At 45.4% G+C, this 25,000-nt stretch overlaps 1 pseudogene; it reads right to left on the reverse strand.

Moving 5' to 3' along the window:
* Positions 1 to 802: 802 nt before the first annotated feature.
* LOC127907893 (protocadherin-7-like) lies at positions 803 to 17,720 on the reverse strand (annotated as a pseudogene).
* Between the last annotated feature and the right edge of the window lie 7,280 nt (positions 17,721 to 25,000).

A 25,000-nucleotide genomic window follows, 5' to 3' on the forward strand; every position in this document is an offset into this window, starting at 1 on the left:
GCCACTAGTCAGTCCTATTATCACCACCACTAGTCAGTCCTATTATCACCTACCACTAGTCAGTCCTACTATCACCACCACTAGTCAGTCCTATTATCACCACCACTAGTCAGTCCTATTATCACCACCACTAGTCAGTCAACTGTGGTGGATTATAACCAGGCTCCAGTTCCTATTATCACTAATGTCACCGCCACTAGTCAGTCTGTGGTGGATGGGTAACCAGGCCAGTTGAGCTCAGTTCAGTTTGTGTCAGTGGGAATAACTGGCTCAGGTCATTATCACCGCCACTAGTCAGTCTATTATCACCACCACTGAGTCGGTCCTATTGTCACCACCGCCTGGTCAGATCCTGTTATCTTACCACTAGTCGGTCCTGTATCACCACACTAGTCAGTCCTGTATCACCAGTCAGTCTATTATCACCACCACTGGTCAGTCCTATTATAACCACAACTAGTCAGTCCTGTATCAACGCCACTAGTCAGTCCTGTTATCAGGGGGCAGCTCCTATTATCGGCCTGGTCGCTATTATCACTGCCACTGGGGTCTATTATCACCGCCTAGTCATTCACTATTATCACCAGTCAGTCCTATTATCACCACCACTAGTCAGTCCTATTATCGACTTATAATGCCTACCACTAGAGTCCCTGTATCACCAGTCAGTCCTATTATCACCACCACTAGTCAGTCAACTGCCTGGCGCCCAGGCCAGTTGAGCTCAGTTCAGTTTGTGTCAGCTCACAAAGTCCACCGCGCTGTACTTATTCCCGTTTTGGGATCCCTCAGCTGGCGCTGCTCACGCCCCGCCGTACCACTGGACCCTCCCAGACGAAGGTGTTAGAGGGGGGCGACGTGGTGGTGGTACCTGAGCTGGGGGCTGCGGGAGGCGGTGCAGCGGGGCGTGAGCCAACATAATGCTGGCCAGGTCTGGGCTGAGCCCGGTGACGCCGCTGTAGAGCGGCTGCTCGGTTTTATTACTGCCTCCGGCTCCTCCGGGCGCTCTCCGTTCCGCTGTCCCGCGGGATGGTTCCGCCCGGGGTCCAACGCCCCTCCCTGGTTTGTGGCTCCTCACGGCTCGGGTTGAGGGCTGAAGAAATCCTCCTCTGAAGTTTTTGGTTTGAGGCCTAGATCTCAGGTTCTGTGCCTCTGGGCGCGCACTGGCGGGCCATCACCACCAGGAGGATGACCAGGATGACTGCCGCGGCACCCGCCAGGACACCGATGGCCACCGAGAGGCGCTGTTTCCCCAACGCCGCTCGCTGTCGGGGTCGCCTGTAATCCCAGGTAGAGAGGGGCGGCCCAGACTACGAGCCACCTAGAGAGAGGGGTGGTGGGTGGGAGGGGAAATGAAATAATTCAAGGGTTTAAGTAGAGAAAAGCAGAAACTGTAAATCACTACTCTGTCCTACAAAGGCAAAACGCAGTAACTACCATTTTGGTCAAAAATATTTGATCTGCTGTGATGGCCAGGGTATATTATCTGATGAATGTGGTATTTAGTTTCCTGGCACAAGAACAAGGCAGTTGATCAGAACATATCGTGGAGTCTGTCTAGACAGAAAAAGACTTTGAAGTCAGATTTTGCCGTAAAAAGAAATGACGCAGTTACTGCGTTTTGCATTATAACTTCAGAGTGACTAGACTACAAGACACCCAGAGATAGAGGGGGAGAAAATCAATATATTTACATATCAAAATATTATTTCGGACTATATTACATCAATATCTGACTTCAAGTATCGAACTGTAAAACAAAATATAGAGAAAATGTAATTAAATGCTAGGTAGCGTTAGTCAGCAGCTGTAGCTAGTCGGCTGTAGCTAGTCGGCTGTAGCTAGTTGGCTGTAGCAAGTCGGCTGTACCTAGTTGGCTGTAGCTAGTCCGGGTGTAGCTAGTTGGCTGTAGCTTGTCCGGCTGTAGCAAGTCGGCTGTACCTAGTCGGCTGTAGCTAATCCGTCTGTAGCTAGTCGGCTGTACCTAACCGGCTGTAGCTAGTCGGCTGTAGCTAGTCCGGCTGTCGCTAGTCGGCTGTAGCTAGTCCAGCTGTAGCTAGTCGGGCTGTAGCTAGTCGGCTGTCGCTAGTCCGGCTGTATTTTGTCGGCTGTAGCTAGTTGGCTGTATCTAGTCGGCTGTAGCTAGTCCGGCTGTAGCTAGTCGGCTGTACTTTGTCAGCTGTAGCTAGTCCGGCTGTAGCTAGTCGGCTGTACCTAACTGGCTGTAGCTAGTCCGGCTGTAGCTAGTCGGCTGTAGCTAGTCCGGCTGTAGCTAGTCGGGCTGTAGCTAGTCGGCTGTAGTTAGTCGGCTGTAGTTAGTCCGGCTGTATTTTGTCGGCTGTAGCTCGTCGGCTGTATCCAGTCGGCTGTAGCTAATCCGGCTGTAGCTAGTCCAGCTGTAACTAGTCTGGCTGTAGCTAGTCGGCTGTACCTAGTCCGCTTAGGTAGTCCGTATGTAGCTAGTCGGCTGTACCTAGTCGGCTGTAGCTAGTCCAGCTGCAGCTAGTCCGGCTGTAGCTAGTCGGCTGTAGCTAGTCGGTAAGGTCAGTACTGGTTAAGGACATGGTAAGGTCAGTCCTGGTTAGAGACATGGTAAGGTACTAGTCAGTCCTGGTTAGAGACATGGTAAGGTCAGTCCTGGTTAAGGACATGGTAATGTCAGTCCTGGTTAGAGACATGGTAAGGTCATCAACAACAGATCGACAGATTGTAGACATGGGTGATGGTACACTGTGAGTACTGGTTAGAGACATGGTAAGGTCAGTACTGGTTCGATGCCCAACAGATGGAAATGGGGTCAATCAGAGCAGTGAGTTAGGATAGGTGTCTGTGTGTGTGTGTGTGTGTGTGTGTGTGTGTGTGTGTGTGTGTGTGTGTGTGTGTGTGTGTGTGTGTGTGTGTGTGTGTGTGTGTGTGTGTGTGTGTGTGTGTGTGTGTGTGTGTGTGTGTGTGTGTGTGTGTGTAACAGGGTCAGTCAGAGTGGTTAGGATACAGGATGGTTGTAATGCAGCATAGATTCCCAATATGGACAATCAATACACAGTAGCTACATATGGAGAGACCCATTACACACACACACACACACACACACACACACACACACACACACACACACACACACACACACACACACACACACACACACACACACACACACACACACACACACACTAGACACACATTTTAAGGTCTAAATCAATGTTCTATTTAGTGCTGTTAAGGCTGGGAATTACAATCATAAAATATCCACTTCCCATTGAGTGGTGTGTGTGTGTGTGTGTGTGTGTGTGTGTGTGTGTGTGTGTGTGTGTGTGTGTGTGTGTGTGTGTGTGTGTGTGTGTGTGTGTGTGTGTGTGTGTGTGCATCGCTCTGGGTGTGTGTGTGTGTGTGTGTGTGTGCGCACGCTCTCTGGTATGTGTGTGTGTGTGTGTGTGTGTGCATCACTCTCTGTGTGTGTGTGTGTGTGTGTGTGTGTGTGTGTGTGTGTGTGTGTGTGTGTGTGTGTGTGTGTGTGTGTGTGTGTGTGTGTGTGTGTGTGTGTGTGTGTGTGTGTGTGTGTGTGTAAATGATGAGTAGGGCATTTGAATCCTCTTTTATGATCCATTATTAAATAGAATACTTGAACCACATGTTAATAATGTAGTTAATACTTGAACACATGTTAATAATGTAGGTAATGTAGTATCACATTATTATCAGCATCGCTGACGCTGCTTTTACTGCTCTCTGCACCACCACTCTGACAAAGTAGCACTCCAGATATACAACATGCACACATTATCACTAAAACACTCAATATCACATTCACACATTATCACTAAAACACTCAATATAACATGCACACATTATCACTAAAACACTCAATATAACAGATTCACACATTATCACTAAAACACTCAATATAACAGATTAACACATGATCACTAAAACCTCAATATAACATTCACATGATCACTAAAACCCTCAATATAACATTCACACATTATCACTAAAACCCTCAATATAACATTCACACATTATCACTAAAACACTCAATATATCAGATTCACACATTATCCCTAAAACACTCAATATACGATTAAAATATTATCCCTAAAACACTCAATATCACATTCACACATTATCACTACAACACTCAATATAACAGATTAACACATGATCACTAAAACCCTCAATATCACATTCACACATTATCACTAAAACCCTCAATATAACATTCACACATTATCACTAAAACACTCAATATATCAGATTCACACATTATCCCTAAAACACTCAATATAAGATTAAAATATCATCACTAAAACCTCAATATAACATTCACACATTATCACTAAAACACTCAATATAACAGATTAACACATGATCACTAAAACCCTCAATATAACATTCACACATTATCACTAAAACACTCAATATATCAGATTCACACATTATCCCTAAAACACTCAATATAAGATTAAAATATTATCCCTAAAACACTCAATATAACATTCACACATTATCACTACAACACTCAATATAACAGATTAACACATGATCACTAAAACCCTCAATATAACATTCAAACATTATCACTAAAACACTCAATATATCAGATTTAAACATCATCCCGAAAACACTCAATATAAGATTAATATATTATCCCTAAAACACTCAATATCACATTCACACATTATCACTACAACACTCAATATAACAGATTAACATGATCACTAAAACCCTCAATATCACATTCACACATTATCACTAAAACCCTCAATATAACATCACATTATCACTAAAACACTCAATCACACATTATCCCTAAAAATCACTAAAAACCCTCAATATAACATTCACACATTATCACTAAAACACTCAATATAACAGATTAACACATGATCACTAAAACCCTCAATATAACATTCACACATTATCACTAAAACACTCAATATATCAGATTCACACATTATCCCTAAAACACTCAATATAAGATTAAAATATTATCCCTAAAACACTCAATATCACATTCACACATTATCACTAAAACCCTCAATATAACATTCACACATTATCACTAAAACACTCAATATATCAGATTCACACATTATCCCTAAAACACTCAATATATCAGATTCACACATTATCACTAAAACACTCAATATCACATTCACACATTATCACTACAACACTCAATATAACAGATTAACACATGATCACTAAAACCCTCAATATCACATTCACACATTATCACTAAAACCCTCAATATAACATTCACACATTATCACTAAAACACTCAATATATCAGATTCACACATTATCCCTAAAACAGTCAATATAAGATTAAAATATTATCCCTAAAACACTCAATATCACATTCACACATTATCACTAAAACACTCAATATATCAGATTAACATATGATCACTAAAACCCTCAATATAACATTCACACATTATCACTAAAACACTCAATATATCAGTTTCACACATTATCCCTAAAACACTCAATATAAGATTAAAATATTATCCCTAAAACACTCAATATCACATTCACACATTATCACTACAACACTCAATATAACAGATCACTAAAACCCTCAATATCACATTCACACATTATCACTAAAACCCTCAATATAACATTCACACATTATCACTAAAACACTCAATATATCAGATTCACACATTATCACTAAAACACTCAATATCACATTCACACAGTATCACTACAACAATGTATATCAATTTCACACATTATCCCTAAAACACTAAATATCAGATTCACATCATTCCATACAACCCTCAATATAACATTCAGACATTATCACTGAAACACTAAATATAAAATTTAAACATTATCCATCCAACACTCAATATCACATTCACACATTATCCTATCCCTAAACACTCAACATAAGATTCACATTATCCCTACAACACTCAATATAAGATTCAGACATTATAAACACCAATATAAGACAACACTAAAACATCAATATAAGATTCACACATTACCCCTAAACACTCAATATAAGATTCCCACATTACCCCTAAAACACCCAATATAAGATTCACACATTACCCCTAAAACACTCAATATAACATTCACACATTACCCCTAAAACACTCATTATAAGATTCACACATTACCCCTAAAACACTCAATATAAGATTCACACATTACCCCTAAAACACTCAATATATGATTTACAAATTATCCCATCTCTCTCTTGTTCAAGAAGTTTAATTTGCAAGTTAACGTAAAACAGTTTGAAAAGCAATGTGCCCAAGTCACACTAAGGTCCTGCTCCATTGTTCTACAAGACAATACATCACATTGTCAGAGTAGACTCTATTGTATTGGTTCATGAGTTTATAGCGGTGGTTGGTTTGACTGTTCAATTGTTTCACTGTATTACATTCAGTAAATAACAGTTAAAAAAAGGAATCCCTGGAAAACAGTGGCAACTGTTATGGTGTGGACTATCCTGGCTAAATACATGCAATACATTGATATCACTGAATGGACTTGGTTAGGATAACTGTCTATTGTTTTAGTAGATTATATTGTATTGGTTCATGAGTTTATATCACTGAATGGACGTGGTTAGGATAACTGTCTATTGTTTTAGTAGATTATATTGTCTTGGTTCATGAGTTTATATCACTGAATGGACGTGGTTAGGATAACTGTCTATTGTTTTAGTATTATATTGTATTGGTTCATGAGTTTATATCACTGAATGGACGTGGTTAGGATAACTGTCTATTGTTTTAGTAGATTATATTGTATTGGTTCATGAGTTTATATCACTGAATGGACGTGGTTAGGATAACTGTCTATTGTTTTAGTAGATTATATTGTATTGGTTCATGAGTTTATATCACTGAATGGACGTGGTTAGGATAACTGTCTATTGTTTTAGTAGATTATATTGTATTGGTTCATGAGTTTATATCACTGAATGGACGTGGTTAGGATAACTGTCTATTGTTTTAGTAGATTATATTGTATTGGTTCATGAGTTTATATCACTGAATGGACGTGGTTAGGATAACTGTCTATTGTTTTAGTAGATTATATTGTATTGGTTCATGAGTTTATATCACTGAATGGACTTGGTTAGGATAACTGTCTATTGTTTTAGTAGATTATATTGTATTGGTTCATGAGTTTATATCACTGAATGGACGTGGTTAGGATAACTGTCTATTGTTTTAGTAGATTATATTGTATTGGTTCATGAGTTTATATCACTGAATGGACGTGGTTAGGATAACTGTCTATTGTTTTAGTAGATTATATTGTATTGGTTCATGAGTTTATATCACTGAATGGACTTGGTTAGGATAACTGTCTATTGTTTTAGTAGATTATATTGTATTGGTTCATGAGTTTATATCACTGAATGGACGTGGTTAGGATAACTGTCTATTGTTTTAGTAGATTATATTGTATTGGTTCATGAGTTTATATCACTGAATGGACGTGGTTAGGATAACTGTCTATTGTTTTAGTAGATTATATTGTATTGGTTCATGAGTTTATATCACTGAATGGACGTGGTTAGGATAACTGTCTATTGTTTTAGTAGATTATATTGTATTGGTTCATGAGTTTATATCACTGAATGGACGTGGTTAGGATAACTGTCTATTGTTTTAGTAGATTATATTGTATTGGTTCATGAGTTTATATCACTGAATGGACGTGGTTAGGATAACTGTCTATTGTTTTAGTAGATTATATTGTATTGGTTCCATTATATCCCCTCTTCTCTGTTCCATTATATTGTTTTATGTTGCCTGGTTCTGTTCTCCTCTGTTCTAGGATAACTGTCTCTTGTTTTAGTAGATTATATCTGTATCTGTTCTGAGTTGTTATCCTGTGTTCTGTTCTGTCTATTGTTTCTGTTATATTGTATTCTGTTCTTTTCTGTTCTCCTCTGTTCTTCTCTGTTCTCCTCTGTTCTGCTCTGTTCCCTCTGTTCTCTGTCCCCTCTGCTCTGTTCTCTGTTCTCATCTGTTTCTGTTCTCCTCTGTTCTCCTCTGTTCTGCTCTGTCCTCCTCTGTTCTGTTCTCCTATGTTCTCATATGTTATCCTGTGTTCAATGTTCTTTCTGTTCTCCTCTGTTCTTTTCTGTTCTCCCTGTTCTGCTCTGTTCTGTTCTCTCTGTTCTCCTCTGTTCTGCTCTGTTCTCCTCTGTTCTGCTCTGTTCCCCTCTGTTCTGTTCTGTTCTCTCTGTTCTCCTCTGTTCTGTTCTCCTCTGTTCTGTCTGTTCCCCTCTGTTCTGTTCCCTCTGTTCTTCTCTGTTCTCCTCTGTTCTCCTCTGTTCTCTGTTCTCTGTTCTGCTCTGTTCCTCTGTTCTGTTCTCTCTGTTTCTCTGTTCTCCTCTGTTCTGCTCTGTTCTGTTCTCCTATGTTCTTGATTTGATTTGATTTGTTCTCTGTTCTCCTCTGTTCTTTGTTCTTCCTCTTTCTTCTCCTCTGTTCTTTCTGTCTCTCTCCTCTGTTCTCTCTCTGTTCTCTCCTCTGTTCTCCTCTGTTCCTCTGTTCTGCTCTGTTCCCCTCTGTTCTGTTCTTCTCTGTTCTCCTCTGTTCTGCTCTGTTCTGTTCTGTTCCCTCTGTTCTCCTTTGTTTCCCCTCTGTTTCTTTGTTCTCCTCTGTTCTCCTCTGTTCTGCTCTGTTCTCTGTTCTGCTCTGTTCCCCTCTGTTCTGTTCTTTCTGTTCTCCTCTGTTCTGCTCTGTTCTGTTCTCCTCTGTTCTCATGTTATCCTCTGTTCTCCTCTGTTCTTTTCTGTTCTCCTCTGTTCTTTTCTGTTCTCCTCTGTTCTTTTCCCTCTGTTCTCCTCTGTTCTCCTCTGTTCTCTGTTCTCCCCCTTTCTCTGTTCTCCTCTGTTCTCTGTTCTGTTGTTCTTCTGTTCTCCTCTGTTTCTCCTCTGTTCTCCTCTGTTCTGTTCTCCTCTGTTCTGTTCTCCTCTGTTCTTCTCTGTTCTCCTCTGTTCTCTCTGTTCTTTCTCCTCTGTTCTCCTCTGTTCTCCTCTGTTCTCCTTTGTTCTGTTCTGTTCTCTTCTCTGTTCTCCTCTGTTCTGTCCTTTCTGTTCTTTCTCTGTTCTGTTCCTTCTCTGTTCTGTTCTTCCTCTGTTCTGTTCTCTCCTCTGTTCTCCTCTGTTTCTGCTCTGTTCTTTCTCCTCTGTTCTGTTCTTCTCTGTTCTCCTCTGTTCTGCTCTGTTCTGTTCTGTTCCTCTGTTCTCTGTTCTTTCTTCTGTTCTCTGTTCTCCTCTGTTCTTTCTCTCTTTGTTCTGTTCTTCTCTGTTCTTCTCTGTTCTCCTCTGTTCTCTCTCTGTTCTCTGTTCTTCTGTTCTTCTCTGTTCTCTCTGTTCTGTTCTCTCTGTTCTGTTCTTCTCTGTTCTGTTCTCCTCTGTTCTGTTCTGTTCTGTTTCTCTCTTCTGTTCTCTCTGTTCTTCTCTGTTCTTCTCTGTTCTTTCTCCTTTGTTCTGTTCTGTTCTCCTCTGTTCTCCTCTTCTGTTCTCTCTCTGTTTCTCTCTGTTCTCTGTTCCTCTGTTCTTCTCTGTTCTTTCTGTTCCCTCTGTTCTTTCTCCTTTGTTCTGTTCTCCTCTGTTCTTTCTCCTTTGTTCTGTTCTTCTCTGTTCTTCTCTGTTCTCCTCTTCTGTTCCTCTCTGTTCCTCTGTTCCTCTCTGTTCTTCTGTTCTTCTCTGTTCTCCTCTGTTCTTTCTCCTTTGTTCTGTTCTTCTCTGTTCTTCTCTGTTCTCCTCTTCTGTTCCTCTCTGTTCCTCTCTGTTCTTCTCTGTTCTTCTCTGTTCTCCTCTGTTCTTTCTCCTTTGTTCTGTTCTTCTCTGTTCTTCTCTGTTCTCCTCTTCTGTTCCTCTCTGTTCTTCTCTGTTCTCTCTCTCTCTTCTGTTCTGTTCTCCTCTTATCGTTTCTGTTCTGTTCTGTTCTTCACTGTTCTGCAGTCTTCTTCTGTCCCATTCACATTCTGCTGAGCCTCTAGCACACTGTGTGTGTCTCTGCTATGTGTGTGTATGTGTGGCATGTGTGTGTGTGTGTGTCTCTGCTATGTGTGTGTATGTGTGCATGCTAGGTGTGTGTGTATATGCGGCATGTGTGTGTGTGTGCATTCCTGCAATCCTGTGGGTGTGTCTCCTTGTAAGTGTTCAACAGGAGAATGCAGCACTACCACTTTAGCTCTAGCAGTGCCTCATCATCCATCCTGACACATCTCTCTCTCTCCCTCCCTACCTCCCCCCAGCTCCCACAGGAGTCTTCCACTCTGCTGCACCAAGGTTTGTACTGCTTAGCTTTAAACACCAGAACCGTTTCACTGTGCAGGTAGTGCTGTGCCTCTCTTGATATCGATACAATGAATAGCTATTGGTGTAGATTTAGTTAGCGGTGTAGCTTCAGTTAGCGGTGCTGCTTTAGTTAGCGGTGTATCTTTAGTTAGCGGTGTAGCTTCTTTAGTTAGCGGTGTAGCTTTAGGTGTAGCTTTAGTTAGCGGTGCTGCTTTAGTTAGCTGTGTATCTTTAGTTAGCGGTGTATCTTTAGTTAGCGGTGCAGCTTTAGTTAGCAGTGCAGCTTTAGTTAGCGGTGTATCTTTAGTTAGCGGTTTATCTGTAGTTAGCGGTGTATCTTTAGTTAGCGGTGTATCTTTAGTTAGCGGTGTAGCTTTAGTTAGCGGTGCAGCTTTAGTTAGCTGTGTATCTTTAGTTAGCGGTGTCTCTTTAGTTAGCGGTGAATCTTTAGTTAGCGGTGAATCTTTGGTTAGCGGTGTATCTTTAGTTAGCGGTGTAGCCTTAGTTAGCGGTGCAGCTTTAGTTAGCTGTGTATCTTTAGTTAGCGGTGTCTCTTTAGTTAGCGGTGAATCTTTAGTTAGCAGTGAATCTTTAGTAAAAAAAAAAGAATCTCAAATACATTTTGATTTGGTTAACAATTTTGGTTACTACATGATTCCATGTGTTATATCTTTAGTTAGCGGTGCAGCTTTAGTTAGCGGTGAATCTTTAGTTAGCGATGTATCTTTAGTTAGCGGTGTATTTTTAGTTAGCGGTGTAGCTTCAGTTAGCGGTGCTGCTTTAGTTAGCGGTGCTGCTTTAGTTAGCGGTGTATCTTTAGTTAGCGGTGCAGCTTTAGTTAGCGGTGTATCTTTAGTTAGCGGTGTATTTTTAGTTAGCGGTGTAGCTTCAGTTAGCGGTGCTGCTTTAGTTAGCGGTGCTGCTTTAGTTAGCGGTGTATCTTTAGTTAGCGGTGTATCTTTAGTTAGCGGTGTATCTTTAGTTAGCTGTGAATCTTTAGTTAGCGGTGTATCTTTAGTTAGCGGTGTATCTTTAGTTAGCAGTGTAGCTTTAGTTAGCGATGCTGCTTTAGTTAGCTATGCTGCTTTAGTTAGCGGTGCAGCTTTAGTTAGCGGTGTATCTTTAGTTAGCGGTGTATCTTTAGTTAGCGGTGCAGCTTTAGTTAGCGGTGTATCTTTTAGTTAGCGGTGTATCTTTAGTTAGCGGTGTATCTTTAGTTAGCTGTGAATCTTTAGTTAGCGGTGAATCTTTAGTTAGCGGTGTATTTTTAGTTAGCGGTGTATCTTTAGTTAGCGGTGTATTTTTAGTTAGCGGTGTATCTTTAGTTAGCGGTGTATCTTTAGTTAGCGGTGTATCTTTAGTTAGCAGTGCTGATTTAGTTAGCGGTGTATCTTTAGTTAGCAGTGCTGATTTAGTTAGCGGTGTATCTTTAGTTAGCGGTGTATTTTTAGTTAGCGGTGTATCTTTAGTTAGCAGTGCTGATTTAGTTAGCGGTGTATCTTTAGTTAGCGGTGAATCTTTAGTTAGCGGTGTGACTTTAGTTAGCGGTGTATTTTTAGTTAGCGGTGTATCTTTAATTAGAAGTGCTGATTTAGTTAGCGGTGTATCTTTAGTTAGCAGTGCTGATTTAGTTAGCGGTGAATCTTTAGTTAGCGGTGTATCTTTAGTTAGCGGTGTATCTTTAGTTAGCAGTGTAGCTTTAGTTAGCGATGCTGCTTTAGTTAGCTATGCTGCTTTAGTTAGCGGTGTAGCTTTAGTTAGCGGTGAATCTTTAGTTAGCTGTGCTGCTTTAGTTAGCAGTGTAGCTTTAGTTAGCGATGCTGCTTTAGATTAGCTGTGCTGCTTTTAGTTAGCTGTGCTAATTTAGTTAGCAGTGTAGCTTTAGTTAGCGGTGTTGCTTTAGTTAGCTGTGCTGCTTTAGTTAGCTGTGCTGCTCTAGTTAGCGGTGCAGCTTTAGTTAGCGGTGTAGCTTTAGTTAGCGTTGTAGCTTTAGTTAGCGGTGTAGCTTTAGGGACAGGAGTTATTCATTACCTTGTGACCTAAACATGAAACACCCTGGGCCCTTGTTATGGCTGAAAACTAAGGAGAACTCCAGGTCCAAGTTGAAGCCTATAACAAGGGCACAGAGTTATGCCTGGGACAGGTTCAGTTGCAACGAAAAGAACCAGACGTTTGATTGCAATAGAATTGTAGAGTGGAACCAGAACACAATAGAATGACAGAATGATTCTATGGAACAATGGATTGTAAGGTGTTGGAAGCATGTTGTAATCTAGAACTCCTTGACATTACACCATAGACAGTTTAGTTTGACTGGAACAGCCCAGCAGAGCACAGCTCTCAATACACAGTAATGGACTAGAAGGATATCAAAGTTTAATGGCCACAGACACAGATATGAAGACGTTATCTGTGTTACTGCCTCCATCGCACAAGGGATTCTCTCTGACAGTGGAATGATGCCAAAGGGGTGTGTGTGTGTGTGTGTGTGTGTGTGTGTGTGTGTGTGTGTGTGTGTGTGTGTGTGTGTGTGTGTGACTGTGTCTGTGTGTGTGTGTGTGTGTGTGTGTGTGTGTGTGTGTGTGTGTGTGTGTGTGTGTGTGTGTGTGTGTGTCTGTGTCTGTGTCTCTGTGTGTGTGTGTGTGTGTGTGTGTGTGTGTGTGTCTGTGTCTGTGTCTGTGTCTGTGTGTCTGTGTGTGAGTGTCTGGTGTCTGTGTCTGTGTCTGTGTCTGTGTGTGAAGGATGAAAGAGAGAGTGGTGGAAGGATGCCAAAGTGATTAGTGAATGAAATGGCAACGCAGCAGAAAATGACTCAACTCATTTTTTTATCAGTAGGAGTCACAAGTTGGCCAATGAGAAACTAGATGGAAATGTTTCTTCATAGCCAGGAGTTTTCCTAACCCGTAACCTGTACCAGGAGAACGTCTGACCGCAGTTTCATGTGCCAACTCAGACCTTGACCTGGGATCTCCCTAACTTAAACGTCTTTATTCTTTACATTTACATTTAAGTCATTTAGCAGACGCTCTTATCCAGAGCGACTTACAAATTGGTGCATTCACCTTATGACATCCAGTAGAATAGTCACTTTCTATCCCAACACTAGCACACCTGATCAAACTAATTAACTAATCACCAAGCCCTTTGAGCAGTTGAATGAAGTGTGATAATAGGTTGATTCGATCCATCCATTTGTCTGCCCTCTATTGCTCTGGTCTGGTCTACACTGTTCTTATTAAAAGATGAAATGATGTCCCACTCTGAGCGGCCCCATTCCATTATACCATTCCGTTGTTCCATTCTAATTTATTCCATTCTATTGTTCAATTCTAATTTGTTCCATTCTAGAATTCTATTTTCATTCGTTCTACTGTTCCATTCTAAGTTGTTCTAATCGATCCCTACCATTCCATTATAAGCTGGTGCATTGCATTGGCCCATTCTAAGCTATTGAGCAGGAGAAGAGTAAATATAGCCTGTATAGAACAGTAAGGCCTTAACAAATGGACTCAATGTCACCAAAGTCAGAACGGAATAGAGTAGAGTAGAGGTATGCATGCACAGTATGTAGGGGTCTCAAATAGCACCCTATTCCCTACACAGTGCACTACATTTGACCAGAGTCAATGGGGCGGCTGGTCAAAAGTAGCGCACTTCATAGGGAATAGGGTGCCGTGTAGGACACATCCAAAGTCGTATTGATAATTACCTGTGCGTCCACCAGTGTAGCGTTGACCAGACTCGTTGATGAAGACGTGGACCAGCGCGGTGGCGCAGAGCGACGGCTCTCCACTGTCGTTGACCCTGACCACCAGGCGATGCAGCCCCTGTGTCTCCTCTCTAGGGGCTCTGCCACGGTGATCACTCCACTGGCCAGGCCGATCTCAAACAGCCTGAAGGGGTTCCCTCCTACCAGGGAGAAGCGCAGGTCAGCGTTGCGGCCAAAGTCAGAGTCCGAGGCGGCCACGGTTCTGACGATGGTCCGGGTGGAGGAGGCCGGAGGGAGGAGGGTGTAGGAATCGTTGGTGGGTGAGGTCACGGAGGGGCGTTGTCGTTCTCATCAGTTACGATGAGGGAGACTGTCGCCGTGGCGGAGCGAGGCGGAGCCCCGCCGTCGACGGCCCGGACGCGGAAGGTGTAGGTGGAGCGTCGTTCCCGGTCAGGCCACGGAGGAGAAGATCGTCCCTGTGTTGTTCTCTATGGAGAACGTGTCTTCACCTCTTCCTCCTCTTCCTCCTCCCTCCTCTCCTACTGCCTTGTTCTTCTCCCCTCCTCCTCCCTCCACCTCTTCTCCTTCTTCTTCCTCCATCTCTACGAAAAGACTCAGCTCCGCGTTCTCACCCTCATCCGCGTCTGTTACCGTTACCATGCCGACTGGGCTGTTGGCAAGGAGGTTCTCCTTCACGTAGAACGTGAACACTTCCTGGACGAACTTCGGAGTGTTGTCGTTGCGGTCGGTCACCATGATTACCACCGTGGCCGACCCCTGCAGCGAGGGGAATCCCTTATCCCTGGCGATCACCTGGAACTCGTACCTCTCCCTGACCTCCCGGTCCAGAACCCCCGTCGCACGGATATCCCCATTATCAGCATCAATATAGAACAGGCCGTTAACAGACGGATCCAACGAATACACAATCTCTGCATTCTTCCCGGAATCGGAATCCGCCGCAACCACGGTGACCACACGCTCTCCTGGTTGGTTGTTCTCGGCAAAGTGGACCTCCACCACGGCCTGGGCGAAGGCAGGAGTGTGGTCGTTGATGTCCACTACCCTGACCATGAGAGAGCTGTTGCTGGAGAGAGACGGGGAACCGGAGTCGACTGCCACGATGGTCACGCTGTACTCCTTAGTGGCCTCGTAGTCCAACAGGGCCGACGTGTGGAGGAAATACTTCTTACGGTTTCTAAGGAAACAAGGTTCAATATTCATTTAAAATTACAAAGAAATGAATCAATATAATTACTTCCTGCTGTGGAAGGAGAGTTACATTGCAAAATCTAAATATAGAACATTTTGAATTTATATGGCTCAAATTAACATATCGTATGTGATTTTCGTGATTTTCAACTAAACGTAGCTAGCTATCAGGTTGATATTATGGTGCTGTACGTTGATGCTCCATCCTCTCGGTGCGCCGTGCTGGAATACTCTGAACTTTACTTTTATAAATGAAAATAAAATCAACTCTTAACAGATCTATGTGTTTTCATCTCACCTGTCGAAGGCGTCGTCCGCGGGCAGTGGCAGGAGCGCCGTCTCTCCCGCTGGTTTCAGGGTGAACGGTACGTCCCCGACCACCGTACAGGTCACCACTCCGTTCTCCCCCTGGTCCCGGTCTGACACCTGAACCAGTGCCACCGGCGTGTCCACCAGAACATTCTCCGGTACCAGCGCCACTCCGTCCCTCACCAGAATCCGTCCGATCTTCCTGATCTCCACGACCGGAACGTTGTCGTTCTCATCCCGGACCACCAGGACTACGGTCGCCCGGTCGGTGCGCGGCGGCTGACCGCGATCCCTTGCCGTAACCGTGAACCGTAACTGGGCCACTTCCTCCCGGTCAATCCTATGGAGGACGCTCAGCCAACCGGTAGCCTCGTCCAGTCGGAGGAGACGGCGGACAGATTCCGTGGCAGCGCCGAAGACGTACTCCACCTGTCCGTTGACGCCGACGTCGCGGTCCGACGCGCGCACCTGGAGGACGGGGGTTCCGGGAGGCGCATTCTCCGCCATCTCAGCCTCATAGATGGCTCTCTCGAAGCGCGGGCTGTTGTCGATAAAGAAATACCATGTATTTAGAAAACATTGTTTGTGCTTTTCAACCTAATTTAGCTAGTGATGCTTTATACTAATTTAGCTAGTGTTGATCTATGCTAATTTGGCTAGTGATGCTTTATACTAATTTAGCTAGTGATGCTAATTTTATGCTTTATACTAATTTAGCTAGTGATGCTTTATACTAATTTAGCTAGTGTTGATCTATGCTAATTTGGCTAGTGGCGCTTTACACTAATTTAGCTAGTGGCGCTCTATGCTAATTTAGCCAGTTGTGCTCTATGCTAATTTAGCTAGTGGTGCCCTATGGTAATTATGCTAGTGTTTCTCTATGCTGATGCTACTATTCCAGTTCTTTAGTTTAATGGGTAAACCAATCCAACTTTTTAGACAGTTTACTCTCCATTAGTCAGCACCTCTACTAACATTTTTGGGTGTGCCTCAGCTCATGCTTTTCACTAGACTACGTTTTCATCCTACCTGTTGTCGTTGACATCGGTGATGGCGACACGGAGGAGCGCCTGGGAAGAGCGAGGAGGGTTCCCACCGTCCCGGACCCGTAGAACCAGCTCATACGAGTCGCGTGCTTCACGGTCCAGAGGGCCTTTCACGATCAGCTGCGGTTGCTTCTCGCCGTCGGGCGTGTCGGCGACCTGGAGCTCAAACACACTGCTCCTCACACCTCCTCCTGCACCTCCTCCTGCACCTCCTCCGTTGTTATCCAATGCTCCTCTCCTCCTATCCCCTCCTCCTCCTGTTCCATCCGCTCTTCCCATAGGCCCACCGGCTGTTCTCCTCGCTGACCCCAACCCTGACCCCGCCGACCCGGAAGAGCTGCCATCTTGAATCAACTCATAGCGATCAATCCCATTGTGCCCGAAGTCGCGATCCGTCGCCGTGGGTAACAGATACAGCGTGCCTATTGGACGGTTCTCCTCGACAGATAATGTCAGCACCGACGACGGAAACGAAGGAGTGTTGTCGTTGATGTCGGTGATGACCACACGGCCCTCAAAGAGATCCACCCAACTCTGGAGGGGACCAATCACAGACACTTCGAAGTCCAGGAAACACTCGTTCTCATCGAAGATCATCTGACACTGGGACAGCTTCTCCCGGTCAATCCTCCGCTGCCCGGTAGTCAGCTCCCCGGTAACGTTATCAATCTTGAAGAACTCCGAGCCGCTCTCTAGGGCGAATGTGACATCTCCGGAGCCGGTGCCCGCGGACAGGCCGAGGTCGGCAGCCACATTACCGATCATAACGTCTGCGGGGCCCTCCTCAGCCACCCGGTAACGGAGAGCCGAGTCAGCGACCGGGAGCTGAGTCATCGTTAGTAGGAGAAGGACTAGGAGGTGGAACAACTCCCCCGGTCCAGTTAGTGTTACCGAGCAGGAGAACACTGCTCCACCACAGACACCTACCCCTGTCCTCCGCATGGCTCCCGCCTTTCCCCTCTCTCTCTCTATTCCTCTCTCTCTCTATTCCCCTCTCTCTCTCTCTATTCCTCTCTCTCTCTCTCTATTCCCTCTCTCTCTATTCCTCTCTCTCTCTATTCCTTAGTCTCTCTTTCCTGTCTCTGGGTATCTATATTTCTACCTTTCCCTCCTTCTCTGTCATTAATGTGTCTATCTGGGCTGTATATCTTTGTCCCCTCTCTCTCTCCCCCCTCTCTCTCTTCCTCTCCTCTCTCTCTCTCCCTCTCTCTCTCTCTCTCTCCCCTCTCTCTCTCCCCCTCTCTCTCTCTCTCTCTCTTGGCAGTTCCGCTGCCTGGGGTTCAGGAAAGCTTCACGGCACTCTAATAACACACTGCAGATCAGTCTCTCTGTCGTTAATGTGACTATCGGGTTGGATATCTCTGTTTCAGTCAGGATCTCTGTTTTCTCTATTCTTTTGTCTTTCTCTTTATTGTTGAGATTTTGGGTTTAAAAATAAACTTCCTCTAAGTCTCTCTGGGATGTTCAGAGCACAAAGATATCAGCAAATCCATCCAGCAAGAAGAGAGAAGCCAAATCATCCACTCACGTTAATTAATCCACTTGACTCTCTCTCGCTCTCTCTTCTTTATGATGGAGACGTATTCCGTTTCTCCCTCTCTTGAGGACTCTCGTATCAGTTATATTAGTCCGTTAGTATTTTCGCTTAATTCCGGTCGCGTTCCGGGGGACCGAGGGGCTCTCTCGGCGGTTTTGACGAGTTGAAGAGAAACTGCAATGCAGCACTTCCACAAAGAAAACTGTACACGACTCTGTCTCAGGACCCCGAATCACTAATGTTGTGAAAAAAATATTTACATCCACAAAGCGTAACACAATCGGTTTAAAAGTAAAGTATTTGATATCGTCCGGTAATCGTTTAGAGTTTAATTGTGGTTTCTTACCTCTCGCTCCCCGGTATGAGTCTGAACTACGCGTGTGTTTTTTCCCCGCAGTGAAGCAACGTGCCAAGCAGTTGGTCGAATGCCTTCACGGAACTTCACAAGACAATAGTGCTTTTCACAGCCACTTCTCGGGACGGAATAATAATCTAAACCGTAAACCGGAACTCGCTCACATCAGCAACCCTTGTTTTTTTTAAAAGCAAAAGAGATCCCGAAGTCAACAAACCGGTGAATTATAATTCCTTGTGCGTTCGCGAGGATGTTTCGGTCATGAACCGAGAGAAAATGCGTATTTTCCAAGAGTCCTGCATTCCATCGTTCATTCTCCACGCACGCCTTCTCCCTCTTTTTCTTTCTCTCACCTGCACGTTCTACTGCACTGCAAGTGCGCGCGTGGCTTGCTTTCTGCCTGATCTGAAATGATGCTGCAGTCTCTCTCTCTCTCTCTCTCTCTCTCTCTCTCTCTCTCTCTCTCTCTCTCTCTCTCTCTCACTCTTCACTGCAACATTTCCCTAGCCACGTAACTTGATCGTTCAGCTGAAACGGGAGAACGGAACGAGAGGCAGTGTTGTGTCGCTCACGGTGTGTGCGTGTGTGTATCGGTAACAGACCTATCCTCCTCGCTGTCACACTGCACTAGATTCAATGTGGCGTTTACGTGGCTCAGGGTGGGATGAGATGAGGGGAATATCTTTATTCACAAAGAGGATGCAGGGAAGGAAGGGATATTGGTTGTCAGAGGAATATAATGGGAACGTATTCTGCACAATCGGCATTTTATTTTACTGTGTTGTACGGTTGCCAGCCAGCGTTGGACAGGCTACGGGGACTGGGGTTTAAATGGAAATCGCCCCACTAACGTAATACCGGCACAAACACACACGTTTTAATAATGACTGAGACTTCTTTATCCAGTTATGACCACAACAGCTCATCTGAATGTCATCATTCATCCGGCGGCATGTGGTTCTCTGATGACGTCTCATAGTAACTTTAATCTCTCTGCCGCCAGCTATCAGATTTATATGAATAAACGATATGACCCCTGTGGCTAAAGGTCGAAGGGCAAACATATAGACTAATAATAATAATAATAAGGATATTATTTAATCATTTATAATAATATATATTTTCATTTTACATTATTAGGCCTTTAAAAGGGTAAGTATTATATTTGAATATTTTGTTTTATTTTCGTCAATATTTGAGTCAGTCGGTTAGAATCGTTGCAGTATAGTTCTTGTTTGGTATAGTTGTTCCCTGTAGAATATTGAAGTAGCGTTTTCTTTTGTCTGACTGCGGCACTAAACACACACACACACACACACACACACACACACACACACACACACACACACACACACACACACACACACACACACGCACGCACGCACGCACGCACGCACACACACACGCACGCACGCACGCACGCACACACACACACACACACAATATAGATATATATATATACTGAAGACGTTACAGCCACAGACTCTATCTCCGCGGGCTGACCCGCAGCACGCACTGCTCAGTGAGCGCAATGCAGCAACCGGCTCCTCTCGTGCAGTGTACCACGCTGCTACAGAACGCAACAAAAGGCGTCGCGGAGGGAAGAGGAGAGGAGATAAAGCTTTACCTGCAGTACCTCTCTCTCTCTTTCTCTCTCTCTGTCCTCCATCCCACCGCAACCACAATCCCAATGCCCCCTTCCCTCCTTCCGTATATCCTTGTTTCTTTCCCTTTAATTAAATTATACCAGGCCCGGTCCAGTCAGGGCCGACAATGTTAGCCCCAACCCACCAGGATTCGGTCCGGAAGTGGGTGAAGGATGGGGGGCTTCCCCGGTCTCCACTCCATTCATAACGCTGTGAGGGAGACGCAGGTCATGTACAGTATGCTGAGACAGCCGTTAAAGCGCGGCTCTGAGGGATGGGACAACATGGTAACTCGTCTCTCTCTCTCTCTCTCCGTGCTGCATTGGTAGCAGGATGATTTGTGTCTTTAGCATTCCGGCAGCGTCGACAACACGCTGCCTCCTCGGTTCTCCCGCGCCCTCTGTTGTTCGATCCGCATGTGACTTTGATTTCCGTTGAAATCAATCGGCGTCTGGGGGTGCTGGTGCTGAGTGTGTGTATGTCGCTCTGTTGTGCAGGGTGGTGACGATAGGGGAGGGGGGCTTACATCGTGAATACCTGATCTATGTTATGTATAACATTACTAAGCAGAATGAGCAACATGACATCACAACATCAACAAAAGACACACAACAACAGACGAATATAAATAAATACACTACGGGTCAAAAGTTGTAGAACAGCGGAGCTGTCATCAAGACAAAAGGGTCGAAGAAGAATCTAAAATCTAAATTACATTTAGATTTGTTTAGCACTTTTTTTTGGTTACTACATTAATCCACATGTGTTATGTCATAGTGTTGATGTCTTCACTATTATTCTACAATGTAGAAAATAGTAAAAAAAAAAGAAAAAAAAGAAGGAAAAACCCTTGAATGAGTAGCTGTGTCCAAACTTTAGACTGGTGCTGTATATATATATATGATATATGATAGAGGAATTCTAAATTCCTTTATGTTTTATTGCCGAAACCAATTCGCACTCATTTGTAATTCATTAATGAATTGTAAGTTCATTAATTATGCATGGTGTAGATTGAGACCAGTCTTTAAAAGCCAAAAGTAACAGTGTTTATTACAAGAGAGTACTGAATGCTTAGACACATTTCCACAGGTTATAAACTGAAAATGACATCAGCGTTTTCCAAACGTTCCGTTTCACAAACAGAGGGCCCCTCTAGCTCTCGAGCCTTCGCGTTATCAGCACGAAGTCAAGGCCAGTCAGTATAAATCAACATTCCCGACCATCTGGAGATGGCCCGTTCCCACCACCTGGAGATGGCCCGTTCCCACCACCTGGAGATTTGTACAACTGAATGAACTAAGGAACAGACAGACCTTCATTGTTACTAAACTCCTGACTACATTATATACAATTGGGAAAGGGAGCAAGAGAGAAAACTCACATGTACAGTACATTATAGCATTTGGACTAGTCAGTTTCTGATTGGAATGTATACATAATTAGTCAATTCAACCATGTATTGCCTGGATCCACCTGGAAAAACTCTGGGCTCCATAAACTATATATTTGAGCATTCCGTTACTCTGTTAATACAATTCAATCAGTTTGTAAATGTCAGCAGTCCGGTTTAGAAGGTGCATCATACCAAAATGACTAAAGTCAAATATCTGAAGAAATATCTGTTTTAAGGTTAAGGAGGCTAAATGATCTTCCACAGACGTTAGACAATACACTCATTTGACGTGAATAATCTCTACAGAGAGAGAGGGGGAGGGAGAGAGAGAGGGGAAGGGAGAGAGAGGGGAAGTGGGAGAGAGAGAGGGAAGGAGAGAGAGATTAGGGAAGGGAGATAGAGAGGGGAAGGGGAGAAGGGGGAAAGGGGAGAGAGAGGGGAAGGGGGAGAGAGAGAGAGGGGAAGGGAGAGAGAGAGAGAGGGGAAGGGAGAGAGAGGGAGAGAGAGAGAGGGGAAGGGAGAGAGAGAGAAGGGAGAAGGGGAGAGAGAGAGAGGGGAAGGGAGAGAGAGAGAGGGAAGGGAGAGAGAGGGGAAGGGAAGTGAGAGAGAGAGAGGGGAAGGGAGAGAGAGGGCAAAGGAGAGAGAGAGAGGGGGAAGGGGAGAGAGAGAGGGGAAGGGAGAGAGAGGGGAAGGGAGAGTGAGAGAGAGAGGGGAAGGGAGCGAGAGAGGGCAAAGGAGAGAGAGAGGGGGGAGAGGGCAAAGGAGGAGAGAGAGGGGAAGGGAGAGAGAGAGGAGGAAGGGGGGGGAGAGAGAGAGAGAGGGGAAGGGAGAGTGAGAGAGGGGAGAGGGAAGGGAGAGTGAGAGAGAGAACAGAGAGAGAGAGAGAGGAAGGGAGAGAGAGAGAAGGGGAAGAGAGAGAAGGAGAGGGAGGGAGAGAGAGAGGGGAAGGGGAGAGAGAGGGGAAGGGGAGAGAGGAGAAGGGAGAGAGAGAGAGAGGGGAAGGAGAGAGAGAGGGGAAGGGAGGAGAGAAGAAGGAGAGAGAGAGGGGAAGGAGAGAGGAGAGAGAGGGAAGGGAGAGGAGAGAGAGGGGAAGGGAGAGAGGAAGAGGAGGGGAGAGTGAGAGAGAGAGGGAAGGAGAGTGATTGAGAGAGAGGGGAAGGGAGAGAGAGAGAGGGGAAGAGAGAGTGAGAGAGAGGGAAGGGAGAGTGAGAGAGAGGGGAAAGGAGAGACGGAGAGAGGGGAAGGGAGAGAGAGAGAGAGGGGAACAGAGAGTGAGAGAGAGGGGAAGGAGAGAGAGATAGGGAAGGGAGAGAGAGAGAGGGGAAGGGAAGAGAGAGGGAAGGAGAGAGAAAGAGGGGAAGGGAGAGAGAGAGGGGAAGGAGAGATAAAGAGGGGAAGGATGAGAGAGAGAGCGAGACGGAAAGGAGAGAGAGAGAGGGGAAGGGAGAGAGAGAGGGGAAGGGAGAGAGAAAGAGGGGAAGGGAGAGAGGGAGGGGAAGGGAAAGTGAGAGAGAGGGGAAGAGAGAGTGAGAGAGAGGGGAAGGGAGAGTGAGAGAGAGGGGAAAGGAGAGACGGAGAGAGGGGAAGGGAGAGAGAGAGAGGGGAACAGAGAGTGAGAGAGAGGGGAAGGGAGAGAGAGATAGGGGAAGGGAGAGAGAGAGAGGGGAAGGGAGAGAGAGAGGGGAAGGGACAGAGAAAGAGGGGAAGGGAGAGAGAGAGGGGAAGGGAGAGAGAAAGAGGGGAAGGATGAGAGAGAGAGACGGAAAGGAGAGAGAGAGAGGGAGGAAGGGAGAGAGAGAGGGGAAGGGAGAGAGAAAGAGGGGAAGGGAGAGAGGGAGGGGAAGGGAGAGTGATAGAGAGAGGGGAAGGGAGAGTGAGAGAGAGGGGAAGGGAGAGTGAGAGAGAGGGGAAGGAGAGTGAGAGAGAGGGGAAGGGAGAGTGAGAGAGAGGGGAAAGTAGAGAGAGAGAGGGGAACAGAGAGTGAGAGAGAGGGGAAGGGAGAGAGAGATAGGGGAAGGGGGAGAGAGAGAGAGGGGAAGGGAGAGTGAGAGAGAGGGGAAGGGAGAGAGAGAGAGGGAAGGGGAGAGAGAGAGAGGGGAAGGGAGAGAGAGAGAGGGGAAGGGAGAGTGAGAGAGAGGGGAAGGGAGAGAGAGAGAGAAGGGAACAGAGAGTGAGAGAGAGGGGAAGGGAGAGAGAGATAGGGGAAGGGAGAGAGAGAGAGAGGGGAAGGAGAGAGAGAGGGGAAGGGAGAGAGAAAGAGGGGAAGGGGAGAGAGAGGGGAAGGGAGAGAGAAAGAGGGGAAGGATGAGAGAGAGAGACGGGAAAGGAGAGAGAGAGAGGGGAAGGGAGAGTGAGAGAGAGGGGAAGGGAGAGTGAGAGAGAGGGGAAGGGAGAGTGAGAGAGAGGGGAAGGGAGAGACAGAGAGAGGGGAAGGGAGAGAGAGAGAGATGGGAACAGAGAGTGAGAGAGAGGGGAAGGGAGAGAGAGATAGGGGAAGGGAGAGAGAGAGAGAGAGGGGAAGGGAGAGAGAAAGAGGGGAAGGGAGAGAGAGAGGGGAAGGGAGAGAGAAAGAGATGGCAAAGGAGAGAGAGAGGGGGGAGAGAGAGAGAGAGAGAGAGAGAAGGCAAAGGACTATATGACTATATGCCCCCTCTCTGTCCTCCAGTCACCTCCATAACTGACTATATGCCCCCCCGTCTCTGTCCTCCAGTCACCTACATAACTGACTATATGCCCCCGTCTCTGTCCTCCAGTCACCTACATAACTGACTATATGCCCCCCGTCTCTGTCCTCCAGTCACCTCCATAACTGACTATATGCCCCCCATCTCTGTCCTCCAGTCATCTCCATAACTGACTATATGCCCCCCCGTCTCTGTCCTCCAGTCACCTCCATAACTGACTATATGCCCCCCATCTCTGACCTCCAGTCACCTCCATAACTGACTATATGCCCCCATCTCTGTCCTCCAGTCACCTCCATAACTGACCATATGTCCCCCCCCGTCTCTGTCCTCCAGTCACCTACATAACTGACTATATGCCCCCCGTCTCTGTCCTCCAGTCACCTCCATAACTGACTATATGCCCCCCCCGTCTCTGTCCTCCAGTCACCTACATAACTGACTATATGCCCCCGTCTCTGTCCCCAGTCACCTCCATAACTGACTATATGCCCCCCGTCCCTGTCCTCCAGTCACCTCCATAACTGACTATATGCCCCCTCCGTCTCTGTCCTCCAGTCACCTATATAACTGACTATATGCCCCCCGTCCCTGTCCTCCAGTCACCTCCATAACTGACTATATGCCCCCCGTCCCTGTCCTCCAGTCACCTCCATAACTGACTATATGCCCCCCATCTCTGTCCTCCAGTCATCTCCATAACTGACTATATGCCCCCCGTCTCTGTCCTCCAGTCACCTCCATAACTGACTATATGCCCCCATCTCTGACCTCCAGTCACCTCCATAACTGACTATATGCCCCCCCTC

The sequence above is a fragment of the Oncorhynchus keta genome, chromosome 16, assembly GCF_023373465.1.
Source record: "Oncorhynchus keta strain PuntledgeMale-10-30-2019 chromosome 16, Oket_V2, whole genome shotgun sequence".
Lineage (NCBI taxonomy): Eukaryota > Metazoa > Chordata > Actinopteri > Salmoniformes > Salmonidae > Oncorhynchus > Oncorhynchus keta.